General features: G+C 36.8%; 1 pseudogene; it reads right to left on the bottom strand.

The window, feature by feature from the left end:
* Positions 1 to 1,055: 1,055 nt before the first annotated feature.
* LOC141568642 (heterogeneous nuclear ribonucleoprotein A1-like) lies at positions 1,056 to 4,711 on the bottom strand (annotated as a pseudogene).
* Between the last annotated feature and the right edge of the window lie 524 nt (positions 4,712 to 5,235).

The raw sequence follows: 5,235 nt of genomic DNA, 5'->3' as shown, positions 1-5,235 counted from the left end.
TTACCTAATCCTTGTAGTTATCCCCATTGCTGCAAAATTTGGCAGTCATTCAAACATTTTGGCATGGGGCAGCTCACCTTTTCTGTATTGTCCTTGCTTCTGTGATTCTTCCTGTTCATGGCCCCCTCCCCAATCTCTACCTGCTTCAGGCTTTATACTCTGCTTCTTCTGGCCTATTTAGAATCAGCTTTCTTCAGATGAGCTGTTTGTAGTTGGGAAATGTCCTCAATTAAGAAAAGTATCAGATTAAGAATTCTGGTTCTGTTTAAATTTAAAAAATAAAATTTTCTCTTGTCGCTGATTACTTTTTCCACCAGGGCCTTATACATAATTCAGTTGCCAGCCAGGGATTTGTACAGTTTTTGCTCTGAATTTTGGTCTCATTCCTTCTGAGTCTCCATTGCTGCTAAGATTTCCCTTTTAATTTTTCAGTTAGTTTCCAAACCTGACCTTACTCTCTGGCATCTTTAGCTAATAAGGCTATTGTTTTCCACCATTGTAGCAGGCATAGTCAAGGATATTGAACCTAGCCATGGGTCAAATAGCCATAAATTCAAAATTCTTAACTTTTCCAGTTGTAGTTTTTTTCCAAGAGGATGTTAAATTGTTTATTGATTACACATGATACTGGATGATACAGAAACTTCATTCCCATTTGTAATTTTACCTAGTACTGTAATCCAATTTAGATATATTGCATAGGATGTGCCAACAATCATGAATAACCAAATAAATTCCATGACTCTGCTTCGGTGACACTTTTAACAGTGAACTCCAGGTCACAACAGAGTAACTGTCAAATCAACTACACCAAGGTTTCTAGAGACATTGGCTTCTGAATTCAAGCAGGTTGTAAATACATTTCAAATGGAACCTGGCATCACCCTGAAGGAATTCTAACTTCATACTGTTGGGGTAATTTACCAAGATGGCTTCAGAGTAGACTAACTTTACACAGCACATTTAAAAAAAGGCACATTTATTCAGCGTCATGATGAGACTATTACATTTAGCAATCAACAGCCTGTTTGCAAAAAAAAAAAAAAAATTCTATGTTAAAACCTTTTGTTGGAATGCTTTACACTTTCCACAGAACAGAAGCTAAAATAACTTGTTATACAACTAGTCACAAATAGAGTTGTTTTTTGCTCATACACATGAATGTTGTCTAAAACATATCTTCTTTGTAGCAGCGAGGCCTTGCCACCACTGTGCTTGGCTGAGTTCACAAATCTGTCGTAACCTGTAGCTTCCCTGAACTTCTCTGGCTTTCCTCTCCTGCTAAGCTTTGTATCCTGGCCAGAATGAGGACCTTCTGCCACTGCCATAGCTACTGCTGCTGCTGGAACTGCATAGCCTCCTTGGTTTTGTGGTTTGGCAAAGTATTGGCCTCTCTCACCACAGGGACCAGAGCTTCTGCCTCCAAAGTTTCTTCCTTTTCATGGGGACAAAAATTTTCAAATTGATTATTGTAATTGGCAAAATCACTGTAGCTTCTTCCACCTCCAAAATTGCTTCCGTTACCAAATCCATTATCGCCATCCCCGCTGCCACCATGTCCTCCATCACCACGACTACCACCAAAGCCACCTCAACCACTGAAGTTTCCTCCACGACTAAAGTTGTCATTCCCACCAAAACCACGTCCTCGACCACCACCAAAGTTTCCAGAACCACTTCGACCTCTTTGGGTGGATGAAGCACTAGCCATCTCCTGCTTAGATAGGTCTTTCCTTACTTCACAGTTGTGGCCATTCACAGTGTGGTATTCCTGAATGACAATCTTGTCTACAGAGCCATGGTCATCAAAGGTTAGAAAAGCAAAGCCTCTCTTCTTGCCACCGCCTTGGTCAGTCACGATTTCAATCACTTCAGTTTTCCCACACTGTTCAAAGTAATCTCTTAGGTGATGTTCTTCAGTGTCTTCTTTAATACCACCCACAAAAATCTTTTCACAGTGAAGTGGGCACCAAGTGTCTGAGGATCTTCTCTTGAGACAGCCCTCTTTGGTTCTGCAACTCTTCCACCCACCTTGTGTGGCCTCGCCTTCATAGCTGCACCACCTACTCCACAGTGGCATAGGTGACAAACCCAAAGCCTCTCGAATGTTTGGTGTTTGGATCTCATCACCACACAGTCTGGAGTGCTCCCCATTGCTTAAAATGGCTCCTCAGACTCATCAGTTGTTTCAAAGCTCAAACCTCCAGTGAGGAGCTTCCACATCTGTTCTGGTCTTTGGGAGCCTCTGACTTAGATAAGAGGACCATGGGAGAGGAGGCTTTAATGCTGGTTACTTGGCAGCATCCACTGACAGAAAGGTACAGTTGCAGTTTTTAAAAATTAAGTGTTCCTTTTGCTTGTGTTTGGATACTTTTTAAGATCTTTTGACCATCCTAATTTAACCTTTACGCTGTATTTTATAGTTGTTATCTGCGAGGGTCTTATAATCATTTTATTTATTCACCATTACTGGAAGTTCACCCACAGCTTTATAAAAATATTATAAAACAAATTATAAACATTAAACCCTTTCACAACTAGATATTGCATATGCAGCCTGCAGAAATAAGGCAATTTCTTAAAGTACCCACCATAATATTACCATATTTAACAAAATTAACAATAAGTTCTTATTTTCTTTTAATACCTGGTTCACATTCTGTTGTCCCCAATTGTCTCTAAAATGTCTTTTACAGTTGTTTTTTGAACTAGAATGCCAAAAGATACACAGACTCTTCTAAGTCTCTCTCTCTCTAAATTTTCTTCTCCTTTTTTAAATGATATAGAATTATTAAACAAAAAACAGGCTAGCTTTTCTGTGGAGTGTCCCATATTCTGGATTTGTCTTATGTTGTTTAACTTTTTCTTTTATCTCTTGTATTTCTATAAACTTGAAACTAGAACTAAAAACTTAATTAGAATCAAGTTAGATATTCTTGGCAAAATATATCCCTGGTGATGTTGTATAGTTCATGATTCATACTATTAGGGCACACGTAGCGTCTGATTACTCTGCTATTAGATGGATTAGTGGTTCAGGGGGTCTTCAGTCTCCTTCCTTCCAGATTCTTTCTTAGGAGATTACTTGATTAGCCAATTTGGGAATTATTATCCCACCTAGATCTAGTATATTTATGTTAGAATCATATTTCTACTCTGCAACTCTTAATTTATGTCATCGCCGAAATGGGGAATGATCCTTAATTTTTTTTCTGGCTCTGACTGAGCTCCCCAAATTAAGAAAACATTTGAATTGAAATAACTGATCTCAGTCAGTTATCTAAGGTGTACATCTATATAGTGCCAAGTATCCTTGGTTTTCTAGGTATATATCTATCTCCTCTGTAGCTATGCTTTATAAGTCTCTGGCTTCTAAAAATTAGTCATTGTCACTTTGATAATTTACCATTTATTTGTTTATTTGATTAATATAAACAGCTACAAGTGAAAAATTCAAGACTATTACAAATACCCGTTTAGGGCTGATACTGATTCTGTTGACCTAGTATCCATTATGTGTTGAATTCTTGAATCACAGAAAACTTCTTTTTTATATTCTACAGCTCAAGTCAGTTCCTATATATTAGATTATATAAACATGATTAAATTTTCTTTTATATATCTCAACTGGTAGTCATTTCCATGGGCAAAATAAAGACCTTTGAATTATCTTCTTATTTGATTAGGACATGCTGTATTTTTTTAACCTCTTTCTCTCTCCTTTCAAATCAAGATTTAGTCATGTTAATTAGAACTGGTAAACCCTACAGCCAAATTTTAAATCAAGCCAATGGTCTCATTTTTTTGTAATAGCAGTGGACATTTGTATGGGGAAATCTTCCTTTATTATCATTCACTACGGTGGAAGGAGCAGAGCAATTACTATTGTAGAGTAATTTAATACTGCTTTATTAACATAGTCTTTCATCTCAGTAAGGAGTTCTGGGATTCATGAGGAGGTCCATTTTCTGTGAAATACTATCCCATTTAAATAGATTAATTTACAATCTATAGTTATAAAAACATAAAAGAATAAAGATGAACTAAAATCTGAGTAGAGAATAAAATGTAAGAATCAATTAACTTGCATCCTTCTTAAAAATTATCATATGTACTATTACCTTTAATAATTAGATATACTTTTTCTATTTCTTAACTGAGCTATTGTTCTTTTTTTATGTTAGGTACTTGACACATTGGAGTAGAGAAAAGGAATTAAAACTTGAATAATTGTCCTAAATAATTTAAAATTTAAATCATTCAGATAAATTGTATAAGTGGATATTGTTTTTAAGTAGTGGATGGCTCTTTTAGCAGACGTTATTTGTTGTTTAAGTTACAGTTTGTTTTATCTGCCCAGTAAGTTTCCTGAAATAATGGTGTTGTGAGCATTTTAGGGAACTTATATGAAAGGAAATTTTTTATGTAATGCTTAGGGAAATTTTTTATGTAATGCTTAGGGACAGCATAAGGACTTGGGCCCACGGACCAAAAAATGCCAAATGGCCAGGAGGAATGGGGGCTACGCTGACCATAAGAATGCCACCACTCCATCACTCTCTACATAAAAGCGCAGAAGTAGCTGATTATTATTATTGTTATTCTAACCACTTACTCCCTTGCAGATGTTGAAACCACTGTTCTGTTTGTGCAGTTGATCAAAGTTTGACTTCTGTATGACCTGGCGTGGCGATAATGAGTAGTCCGCCATCTTGCTCCACTGTGCAGGCGCAAACATAGTTACCAGGCAACAGAGGTGGAAAAGGAAGCCCACCATTTTCAAAAAGCCAACCACTTTCAAAAAGCCGGTCATCTCATGCAAGCCTGCTTTGTCCCCACTTATAAAAGCAGCCAAGCAGAGCCAGCCCCCAAGTCAGTTTGGAGGACCTCCCTTTTGTGTGTGCTGCCTCCCTTGTACTTGAGCATTAACTTAATAAAATTTATCTGGAAAATTTTCTGGTTTTTTTTTTTTTTTTTTTCAATTTCTATCTTAGGGAACCCAAGAACCCCAATGCTAGTAACAGTGCTTTCTGTGTAAAAGAGCTCCAGGAACATAAACTTTTCTCATAATTATTTCAATAGCAACTATTCTCCCAAAGGGAAGTGAAAAATTAAATCACAGAGAAATGAAAGGATTGTCTTTTAAAACCAGATAGTCTTTAATTCAATTCAATTCAATATTTATTTTGTTTTCATACCTGCGTAGTTCTTTATTCCTACAGATCAGAGAATTTG

The sequence above is a fragment of the Rhinolophus sinicus genome, chromosome 7 (assembly GCF_057876585.1).
Source record: "Rhinolophus sinicus isolate RSI-liver-muscle chromosome 7, RSI-T2T, whole genome shotgun sequence".
NCBI lineage: Eukaryota > Metazoa > Chordata > Mammalia > Chiroptera > Rhinolophidae > Rhinolophus > Rhinolophus sinicus.
Note: the sequence above shows the minus strand (reverse complement) of the source record. Positions and strands in the feature narration are given on the sequence as shown.